Source organism: Giraffa tippelskirchi, chromosome 6 (genome assembly GCF_054371585.1).
Source record: "Giraffa tippelskirchi isolate mGirTip1 chromosome 6, T2T-mGirTip1v1.2.pri, whole genome shotgun sequence".
In the NCBI taxonomy this organism is placed as follows: Eukaryota; Metazoa; Chordata; class Mammalia; order Artiodactyla; family Giraffidae; genus Giraffa; species Giraffa tippelskirchi.
Genome location: NC_137280.1, coordinates 104,775,550 through 104,787,800, shown reverse-complemented (window position 1 = coordinate 104,787,800; position 12,251 = coordinate 104,775,550). Strand labels below are relative to the sequence as shown.

Sequence of the window (12,251 nt, the reverse complement as noted above, 5' to 3'; positions counted from 1 at the left end):
GAATTATTTAACATGGCAACATTTTGCACATATAAATCATGTCCAGCTTTATTAGATTAGGCCAATTGAAGAAATATATACACCTGCCTGTCATGTAAAGCCCTTCATCTTGGGGAGTAGACTCCCCAGGGGGACATCCCAGGAGGTAAATTGAATATTGAGTGGTTTATCTCGTGGTGAGGCCTGAATTGAAAATTGAAATTCCTGCATGGACATCGAATTTCACATCAAAAATGAGGACCTAGTTTATCTCTCTTGGTTACCAGGGTACTAATCACTCTAGAAACTTAGATTTACATGACTATGGCTGTTCCCTGCCCTTTATGTTGGAGCTGGGCCCTGTCAATGTGATAATGTTCGTCAAACCCTTTGAGGTCCTCAGATGAAAGGCATTCTACAAACACAAACTATCACTTGCCTAAATCAGCCAAGTAGCTTGATATTATTTCTCTCCATCTTTGGGTTTGCCAGAACAGCACAGGAGATAGCAAATGGCACACAGTGAGATGAAAGGATGGAGATTAACAGGCGACTGCTTTTCAATCAGATAAGGCAAGAGGATGCACAGTTGATAGCCTGATTTCTATTATGAGAAAAAACACACCCAGGGTTGTTCTCATTGTGCTCAAAATCTCAGAGGAAAATCACTTTCATAAAAATAGGCTGTATCTCAAATGCTCTTCCTAATTCAAGTTCAGGAAAAAAAAATTCACTTCTACCACTTACACAGAAGGCACTAAGAAAATGGGATTGGATTCCTTCTCCCCACCCATCTCTGCCGTCATTCATTCCCTCTCCTTTTTTTTTAAAAAAAAAAAAAAACCTTGTTAAAGGGAGAAAGTATGCATCTGAAAAGAAAAACACAAGGAGGAGACCCAGTGCCATTACTTTGGAGAGCTGAGAGGTGGAGAATGAAAAAGCCATTGGTCTCAGTTTTACTGCCACAATGGCCTTTTATGTGAGGGATTAGACACGCCAGGAGCTGGCGCAGCATTCACTGGTGCCCGATGACAATCTGGAAGAAGGACGATAAAAATCAGTTTGTCGTAAGGTTAAATCACCAAAGACTTCCTAGATTGGCTTTTCAGATTGTTTCCCTTCGGAAAGAAGATGAAAAAAAGAAAGAAATATGGGTGAAAGGCTGGGTTTTTTTCTTTCCCTTTTCTTCCCCTCTCAGTGCAAGATGTAGCATTCAGAAAACATGTTGAGCGAGCTGAAGCATTAAAAAGATCAGTCTTTGGCTGGTGAATGAAAGGCTGTTGTGCGTGTGACTCACATACTAAATGGAAACCTGCCTTCAAAGCCTATTTTACTGCCTAATTATATATACACAAAATGTAGCTGTCTGTTTCAATCAAATCATAGGAAAAGGAATAAAACTCCTCTAAAGATGCAATTTTCATGGTTTGTCATAACCTTAGAAACACTGCTAATGCAAAAGGAGGAAGTACAGCTGCATGGTCCAGATAAGGCTTCAGTAATTGTTTTTCTTTTAATTATTACTTTATAAAGACATTATACCTCCTACTCCGAAGAAGGAAAATTAGTGTCCTCTGTCTCCTCTTTTTATCCCCTCCCTGCCCATTTTCACACTATGCTTGTTGATATGCATTTCAGCTGTGGCTAGAAGCCAGAGTAGCTATGGAAATAATATTTAAGTAACCACCCTAACTACAGGCTCTCAGAGGGTTCCAGTGAGGATGTCTTTTCCAAATTTATGTTTTGAATTGAGCAGAGCCTTCCAAAGCACAAAATAGAGTGCCAGGGATCAAGATAACACGCTCAGACCCAAACAACTGTGTGAACTTGGCTTTCATGGAAGTAGTTTCTATTCATAATATGAATATATTTCTTTTACATTATGAATTGCATGAGCAATTCCACTGTTGTCATCCCTGCTGAAGGTGATGTAATAAAATACACAAAAAACATTTTTCTCTCTAACATTTTATATGTACAGACCTTTTTTGTCTGATAACCCGAAACTGTAAAGTTTAATAAGCCATTACTAATTTACATATTTTCATAGATTCAAATCATTAAAATGCAATGATATTTTAATGGCTTAATATATATCTAATTGCGAATTAAAACTTTTTTAACACTGGAGATAGCACTGAACATACTACCAGGGGCTTCCAAGTACCTAATTCAGAAAGCATTGGTAGCTACTAACATTTCTGAGGGAAACCTAAGGTTTATCACTGGGTGAGTAAATTGATTATCTTATAATGTGCATGTTTTTAAAAAGTCATCATTTTAGCTACACCTACTCCTCTTCTCCTTAATCTCTTCCAGCCTACTCCCTGTTCTGTCTCAAGCCCTATTAAATTTGGAACCTGCTGTATTAATCCGTAGAATAAACAACTCAATTAAGAATTATATGATAATTAAGTACATATGATCATTAAGCTACTCTCAATGACTCTCAGAAATCCTGGGGCATGAGAAATATGGAAAAAATCACAAACAGGCAAGAATTAAATGAGGCTTATGCTCTAGAAATTACTGCCTACATTCCAAATTCCAAAATGGGGTTTGAGACCTATTGAAAACAAATGTGCACACATGTTCATAGCAGCGCTATTCACAATAGCCAAAAGGTGGAAAAAAACCAAATATCCTTCAACAGATGAATGGGTAAACAAATACACAGACACACACTCACACATAGGAGTATTATTCAGCTATAATAAAGAACAAAATACTGATTTATGTTACAGTGTGAATGAGCCTTGAAAACATGCTAAGTGGAAGGAGTTAGACACAAAAGGTCACATAATGTATGATTCCATTTATATGAAATATCCAGAATAGATAATTTCATAAACACAGCAAATTGGTGGTTGTAAGTAAGAGATGACTCTACACATGGACATCACCAGATAGTCAATACCAAAATCAGATTGATTATATTCTTTGCAGCCGAAGATGGAGAAGCACCATACAGTCAGCAAAAACAAGACCTGGAACTGACTGTGGCTCAGATCATCAGCTCCGTATAGCAAAATTCAGGCTTAAACTAAAGAAAGTGGGGAAAACCACTAGGCCATACAGGTATGACCTAAATTAAATCCCTTATGATTATACAGCGGAGGTGACAAATAGATTCAAGGGATTAGATCCGATAGAATGCCCCAGGAACTACGGACTCAAGTTTGTAACATTGTACAAGAGGTAGTGATCAAAACCATCCTAAAGAAAAACAAATGCAAGAAGGCAAAATGGTTGTCTGAGGAGGCCTTACAAATAACTGAGGAAAAAAAAAAAGAAGTGAAAGGAAAAGGAGGAAGGGAAACATATACCCAATTGAATGCAGAGTTCCAGAGAAGAGCAAAGAGAGAGATAAGAAAGCCTTCTTAAGAGAACAATGCAAAGAAATAGAGGAAAATAACAGAATGGGAAAGACTAAAGATCTCTTCAAGAAAATTAGAGACACCAAGGAAACATTTCATGTAAAGATGGGCACAATAAAGGACAGAAATGGCAAAGAGTTAATAGAAGCAGAAGAGACTAAGAAGAGGTGGCAAGAATACACAGAAGAACTATACAAAAAAAGATCGTAATGACCTGAGTAACTACGATTGTGTGGTCACTCACCTAGAGCAAGACATCCTGGAGTGCAAAGTCAAGTGGGCCTTAGGAAGCATTTCTGTGAACAAAGCTAGTGAAGCTGATGGAATTCCAGCTGAGCTATTTCAAATCCTAAAAGATGATGCTGTGAAAGTGCTGCACTCAATATGCCAGCAAATTTGGAAAACTGAGCAATGGCCACAGGACTGGAAAAGGTCAGTTTTCATTCCAATCCCAAAGAAGGGCTATGCCAAAGAATGTTCAAACTACCAGGCAACTGTGCTTATTTCACATGCTAGCAAGGTAATGCTCAAAATCCTTCAAGCCTGGATTCAGCAGAACATGAACCAAGAACTTCCCGATATACAAGCTGGATTTAGAAAGAGGAACTAGAGATTAAATTGCCAACATCCGTTGGATCATTGAAAAAGCAAGAGAGTTCCAGACAAACATCTACTTTGCTTCATTGACTATGCTAAAGCCTTTGATTGTGTGGATCACAACGAACTGTGGAAAATTCTTAAAGAGATGGGAATACCAGACCACCTTACCTGCATCCTGAGAAACCTGTATGCAGGTCAAGAAGCAACAGTTAGAACTGGACATGGAACTGGTTCAAAATTGGGAAAGGAGTACATCAAGGCTGAAAAGCAAAGACATCCCTTTGCTGACAAAGGTCCATATAGTCAAGGCTTATGCTCTTTCCAGTAGTCATGTAGGAATGTGAGAGCTGGACCATAAAGAAGGCAGAATGCCAAAGAATTGATGCTTTTGAACTGTGGTGCTGGAGAAGACTTCTAAGAATCCCTTGGACAGCAAGGAGATCAAACCAGTCAATGTTAAAAGAAATCAACCCTGAACACTCACTGGAAGGACTGATGCTGAAGCTCCAACACTTTGGCCACCTGATGCAAAGAGCCAACTCATTGGAAAAGACCCTGATGCTGGGGAAGATTGAAGGCAGAAGGAGAAGGGGACATCAGAGGATGAGATGGTTGGATGGTATCATCACACCAATGGACATGAACTTGGGCAAACTCCAGGAGATCGTGAGGGACAGGAAAGCCTGGCAAGCTGCAGTCCATGGGGTCACAAATGGTCGGACGTGACTTGGCGAATGAACAACAACAAAAGGCTATATTTTGTCACCCTGCTTGTTTAACTTATATGCAGAGTACATTATACTGTTCATGCTGGGAGAAATATCAACAATCTCAGATATGCAGACGATACCACCCTAATGGCAGAAAGTGAAAAGGAACTAAAGAACCTCTTGATGAAGTTGAAAGAGGAGAGTGAAAAAACCAGCTTAAAATTCAACAGTCAAAAAACTAAGATCAGAGCATCTGGTCCTATCACTTTACGGCAAATAGATGGGGAAAAAATGGAAACAGTGGCAGATTTTATTTTCTTGGGCTCCCAAATCACTGCGGACAGTGACTGCAGTCATGAAATTAAGACACTTGCTCCTTGGAAGGAAAGTTATGACAAGCCTAGACAGCATATTAAAAAGCAGAGACATCACTTTGCCAACAAAGGTCCATATAGTCAAAGATATGGTTTTTCCACTTGTTGTTGTGGTTCAGTTGCCCAGTTGTGTCTGACTCTTTGTGACCCCATGAACTGCAGCATGGCAGATTTCCCTGTCCCTCACCATCTCCCAAAGTTTGCCCAAGTTCTTGTCCACTTCATGGGTGATGCCATCCAACCATCTCATCCTCTGATGCCCTCTTCTCCTTCTGCCCTCAATCTTTCCCAGAATTAGGGAGTTTTCCAATGAGTCAGCTATTTGCATCAGATGACCAAAATACTGGAGTTTCAGCTTCAGTATCAGTCCCTCCAACAAGTAAGTATTCAGGGTTGATTTCCCTCAAAATTGACTGCTCTGATGTCTTTGTTGTCCAGTGGACTCTCAGGAGTCTCCTCCAGCATCACAGTTCGAAGGCATCAATTCTTTGGCATTCTGCCTTCTTTATGGTCCAGGTCTCACAATCATACACGACCACTGGGAAGACCATAGCCTTGACTATATGGACCTTTATTGGCAGAGTAATGTCTCTGCTCTTCAACACACAGTCCAGGTTTGTCATAGCTTTTCTACTAAGAAGTTTTTTCCTGCCAAGAAGGTTTTTTCAGTATTTATGTACAAATGTGAGATTTGGACCATAAAGAAGACAAAGTGCTGAAGAATTGAGGCTTTCAAACTGTGGTTCTAGAGAATACTCTTGAGAGACCCTTGGACAGCAAGGAGATCAAACCAGTCAGTCCTAAAGGAAATCACCCTTGAATATTCATTGGAAGGACTGATGCTGAAGCTAAAGCTCCAATACTTTGGCCACCTGATGTGAAGAGCCAACTGGGAAAAGACCCTGATGCTATGAAAGACTGAGGGCAGTAAGAGAAGAGGGCAACAGAGGATGAGGCGGTTGGATGGTATCACCGACTCAATGGAAATGAGTTTGAGCAAACTCTGGGAGATAGTGAAGGATAGGGAAGTCTGGTGTGCTGAAGTCCATGGAGTCAGATGGAATGCATAATCAGATCATAAAACAAGAAAACAAACAAATGAAGCAGATAATTTTAAATAGTGATCTTTCCCTAAAGAAATTCAGATCATGTCATTCAATTTTTGCATGATGTATCAGAAAGACGCCATTGTTATATGACATAAATATCAACCAATGCCTCAGTCAACCATTTAGAATCCTCCATAATGGGATTTGAATTTACCTTATCCCATACTTTTCCATTTCTAAGACCTAATGATCTAACTAACAATGAGGAGGAAATAAATTTAGTTTTCACAATAATGTTATATTCCGTATATTATTATTTCCATTTCATGATGAAAAAAATGGGGTTTGTTTGCAAGGTGGCCATAATAATTTCTCCCATTCACATACTCATGCTTTTCTGCAAAGTGACTTTGCCTTTCTTCCCAACAAGAGGTAGAGTTCACTTCTCTACTCTTTGAATTTGGGCTTGGCCATGAGAATTTCTTTGGCAAATGGAACATGACAAACATGAGCAGAGGTTTGAAAGTGCCTGTACATAAGCTTGCTTTCTCTGGGTGGTGGTTACAACCCTGAGTCAACTGCGTGGACAAGTGTAAGCTAGCCTGCTAGAATGGTAATGGGGCTGAGAAAGGAGGTGCCCCAGAAAAATGTGTAAATGAGACCATCTGAGACTAGGCAGCCCCATTTGAGCCACTGTCTGACTTGACTGAATGAGTGACCCCAAGAGAGACCAAAAAGAACTCCCGAGTGGAACCTGGTCCAAATTTCTGACTCATCCAATAATAAGCAAAAAAACCCAGTGCTATTATTTCTAGCCTACTAAATTTTAGACTGCTTTGTTACACAGCAATAAATAAACGATTGCTAGAGAGAGGTTCCGAGAATTAATTGCTCATAACCTCATAGGAAGTAGTGTTGGAGCTGGGGTTCCAACTCAGGTCTGCTAATTGCACCATCTATTCACTTGCCAGTATGTACACTAATTCCCCCAAAGTGTCCCAAGAGAACTATTGGCAAGGTTAAACTATATGTGAGTGAGAAATGTATGATTACACACTTAGCAACAATCCAAACTTAGGGAGAACAGTTCTCTCAGAGGAACCCGATATGTAGCAAGACAGTTTGCTTGTTAAATTGAGCAATGTCTTATAAAGTCCTTAGCCAAAAAATAGGTTTGCCCTAGATTTGGAAAAAGCCTTTGACCCACTTTTTTCAGTTTCTAGAAAATGCAATACCTTTTTTCAGAAGTCTGTTTCCACCCTTTTAAAGACACCTCCAGATAATCACGTAAGATTTAGGCTGAAGAGTAGTCCCAGTCCTTCTGCTCTTGGACTGCTGGGCAGGATTCCTCTGCAGTAGCTAGAATGGTAACACAGCGGGGTAGGAAGAATGGTGAGCTCTGGAAACATGATCACAGATAATCATGCATTTATTTATTTTTGATAGGGATTAAAATAAGAAGAGGAGACTTGGGAATTCCCTGGTGGTAAAGTGGTTAGGACTCTGTGTTCTCACTGCTCGGTGCCCAGGTTTAATCCCTGGTCAGAGAACTATAATCCCATAAACCATGTGGCAGGGCAAGAAGAAGAGGAGGAAGAAGAAGGAGGAGGACCATATTAGGCAAAAGAGGCAGAGATTAACTTTATGTGGCCCTAAAAGTTGGTCTGGTACTATAGGTTGTTGAAGAACGGTCTAGAGGCAAGAGCATTCATATCTGATGGAGCCTGGATCCTCTCTGAGAAGCCCAGGGTACCACGAGTTCAGTGCAAGTGTATTGAGGGGTTAGCATGTGCAAAGCACAGCAAGCATTCAGACAAATGGGAAGCTGTGTATGCGTGTGCTGGGTGTACAGTGAACCTGCCTTGGACACAGAAGGTCTGAGTCTTTGGATGACACTTTCTACCCCTCAATAGGTTTCTGGAGGATGACCTCATGCCAAGCATTTCAGTAAACTCTCAAATGGTGTTTCTGAGTTCTACGCATGGTACTAATTTTTCCAGTGATTTCTTGATACTGGATGATAACCAATTCTTGAATTTTCAATATTGATCAAGGTGAGGCTGAGCATAGATGAATACTGTTTCAATCTTCTCCTCTACCAGAAGGCAACTTGTTTGTATTTCATGTTTGTTATATCAGTGTTGTTAGAAAAATTTAGTCCTTGAAATATGAAACTCCATGAGCAAAAACTAAGCTCTTACCTGCAACTTCTCTCCTTATTCAACATAGGAAAGACAGCCACCAACTCTAATGGTTTTTCTTGTGAGACTAGTGGTTAGACTATAAACACTAATTTTGTGTGTATTTTTATGATTTAATTTCTTCTTTTTATGGGAATATAAAACATATTTAAAAAATAAGTCTTTAATGAAAGTGTACAATGGTGACATGGGAAGTATGTCAATCTGTCACATACAATATAAGAACATGTTTAAATATGCATATTATAAACATTTAAAGTTGCAATGGTTCAAAATAATATTAGGCTCTTACATGAGAGCCTAATTTCTAAATCTTTCTAAATATGAGCCTACTAGCTTCTTAAATACAGATTGTATTATATATATATGAATATATACACACACACATATGTAACCAGGGATATAATATTTTTAACCAAATATTTGTTTTTAAATTTTCTCTCTTGGACATTATTCTGTATGCCAAGTTTACTATTTATTTAGATAGAGAAAAATGTAAAAATTCCTCAAGCCTCTCATTTTTTTTCTCAATGTGAAAACTATTACAGAACTGAGAAATACTTTCTCTCCCAGAAACTTTCTTAGACTGTCTTTCCCTCTTTTCCTACTTTCTCCCCTTAGACATTCTCATCTTGCCTTATGACTTAACCTGGTATAAGTTAATGGTCCCCAAATCAGCATATCCAGTCCCAATATCATTCATCAGTGCTATGTAGTATGTACAACATTGTAATAAAAATCACCATTTTAATGCTTTCACGACCTTGGATGCTTTGGCTAATGACATTACCATCTGCATATTCAACCCAGATAGATCCCTTGGCACCATCTTGGATTCTTTTTTCTCCATCATCCATCCTCGTCTCCCTTCAGGAACTCAGGTGACTATTCCTGTCACATCTAGTTTCATAATATATGTCTCTCTCCATTCTATGGCCAAACATAAGCTGTTATCACTTTCATGGATGACTGAATTCTCCTTTGTGAAGACAGTGATTCTAATCTCTTACTAATGAACCTGCTATCCAGCCTGCCCTCACCCCAAATTGTATTCAGTTTCTAACTTAATCTCGTTCTTTACATTTTCCTACTTAAAATTCTTCAAAGACTTCTCATTGCTTTCAGAATGAAGTACATATTCAGAGATTTTGCAGTCTGGCTCTGACTTACTGTACAATCTCATCTTATGCTGCTCCCTTCATCTATTCCATACAAGCCTTCTGCTCCAGTCCCATCAAATCACTAATTAGTTTGGGAACGCTTACCAGGTCTCTGCCTGGACTTCTTTGCTCACCTTTCTTCCCTTGTAGAGTTAACGTCAGTAAAGTCTTTCCCGACTTCCCATCACAGTGAATCATTCCTTCCTCTGTACTCCCACAAAACTCTGCTCACACTGTGCACATCTGGTACTCATCTCCCTGGGTGGATCATGTAGTTCTTGGAGGGAGCAGAAAAGGGAGGACCATGTCTGGTTTGACTTTGCATGGACAGTTCTGAGCTGGTTGAAACTACCTGCTGGTTAGCATGTACTAAAAGATTGTTTAGTGAATGAGTCTTCATTTGGAATGCTCCGAAAGATCTTAAATTTGACCTATAAACGTCCAGAAATAGGAAGAAGGATGACTACTGATTCACAGAGATGGTATTGACCCCATGTAGTAAAAGCAAACGCGTTGTAAAGTCAAGCTGCAGTTAGCCCATTTTGCCACAGTTGGTTCTTTTTTAAGAAATGTCTAATTTGAGATCCCTTTCATGTGCTCTCCTTCCAAGGTTTAACATAGGTGATTAATCTTGACTTGCCTTAATACTGCTAGGAATGTGGCAATGACCTCTGCTGAACACTGCAAAGTGATTAATGTTACATGAACTGGACTAGTATCTTTCTTTCTTTTCTTTTTTTTAAACTCTAGATTCTGAATAAACACATTCATGCAAGATTCGGTTGCAGACCTTTGCTCGATAGAAAACGTACTGTGACTCAAAGAGTAATGTTTCAGATACAATAAACAACGTTAACGGAAACATGGCTCTTGTTAAAGAAAATGCTGTTTCAGGCTAAAGTCCCAGTGATCATAAAAGATATATGATGCAATAAACAAAATGAACCACAGGCAGACAGGTCCTTTCTATGACTAACCACTGATTGAATTTTCCAACACTCCTGGACTTTCTGAGAGATAAACTATTCACAAAAGGTCCATGTTAAATATAAGGCTGTCATTTCTTTTTTGTTTCTAGTGAGGTCCAAGAACAGTAGAGGATCCCTGGCACCTCCCCGCCAACTTCTTTTCTTTTCCATATTGGTTGTTTGTGTTTTTGAATTTTTTATGATGTGGGAAGACTGGCAAACAGTTGCTGTGATTGTCAAATGCCTTAAATCAAGAAGAGAAAATGCAATAAAACACAGTTTCCATGGTAACACATTGTAACCTAGTACCTCTGGATTATGAGCCAGCTTACATCTCTGATCATTACTTGTTGACAGGCATAAATTGAGCTTAAAAGCATTAATTTTGGAGAGAAAACTGGAATGTGGAGCTAAGTTATAATAATGTTTAAACATTTCCAAGGTAGTGGTAGCAAATCAACACTGGTTATGTCATTATTTAAATAATGTTAATAAACTTATCATAAACACTTAAAAAATCTACAAGGTTTTCTCTAATGATGGTATAACAAATTTGTATATACCCTTGAGGCGCAAGTGGTAACTGACATGTTTTTGGTGGGGTTAAAAGAAATTAAATGGAATGATCAATGGATGGTTTAATGAAGGAATGGTTCCAATATGGAAATGATTCTTAAAAAATGTTGATAATAGAAAAGCTCCTAAAACTATCTTAGGACATAAATATACAATGTTTCTGGATATTTCCAGTAGACATAATTTCCTCTTTTTTAGATTAAAAGAGACTCGAAATATGAATTATCCTATTAGAATGCTTGCAAACGTACTTTTTTTTTACACACTTCCAAGTTCTCATTAGAAGCACTCACACTTCAGTCATATTTTAAAGTTAAAAAAAAAGATAAAAAGATTGCCTTGTGTATATGGCTGCTTCTAACTGACTTCAGCAGTTACCCATCAACCAATATAATCGACCATCAAAAGATAATTTTTTCAAGACTGCTTGTTACACTTCTAGATATATTTTTATGACAAGATAGTTTCATCTGATAGGATTTAATTTGATAATAAAGAATTGGTCTATTGTCTCAATACCTAATCTTGATATAAAAGTCCACTTTATTTCCCTGGTAACTTCTGAATTCACCTTCACTGCTACCACTTTGAAAGTAAGAGTGGGAGAAGCAAGGGAAAGACAAGTGGCCTTTCCTCAAGGTTTGACTTTTGCTACCTTGAGCCTCAGGCAGACACAGAGACCAACATACCTTAGTTTCCACTTCTGTACTGCAGGGATTAGACCCACATGGCAAGATTGTTATAAGCACTTACTGAGATGGATGCATGCAGGAAGCTTAGAACAGTATTCGGTGTGTAGGAAATCCCCCATGTGGAAAGCTTATAATCATCAATGCCCTCCCACCCCCTGTAAATCATCATCATCATCATAGTATCCACCCCTCCCAGGACCCAGTACTGTGCTTCACATGGCGGGGGCGGGGAGTAGATGTTTATTAAATTCAATGAGCCAACTTGTTCAACTAGGGGTTATGAGAGTTTACTATAGCTATTTTTGCTAGAATATGGAACATTTTCAGGAAATTTGACTAGATTTCTTTTATTCATGTGTACTATACCTTTCGGAGATTCACAAAACACCTGTGAAGAGAGTACTTGGAGTTAGGCAAGAATTCTGTCTCCCAGTGTTGCTAATTTGTAGGATTAAACCTTTGGGAACATTGCAGGGAATCTGAATCCATGTAACACAGGCTTGTGTTTAACCTATTGACCTTGGAAGGGCATGGATTTAAGAACCCTCCATACTTTCAAGCACTG

At 38.8% G+C, this 12,251-nt stretch overlaps 1 long non-coding RNA gene across 1 annotated transcript in view; it reads right to left on the bottom strand.

Moving 5' to 3' along the window:
* The window catches only part of LOC145509733 (uncharacterized), a 1,421,207-nt gene that overhangs the window by 14,643 nt on the left and 1,394,313 nt on the right, over positions 1–12,251 (bottom strand). The window contains exon 8 of the long non-coding RNA XR_014056338.1: positions 7,325–7,448. This is a non-coding gene — a long non-coding RNA (uncharacterized LOC145509733). The remainder of the gene's footprint in view (positions 1–7,324; positions 7,449–12,251) is intronic.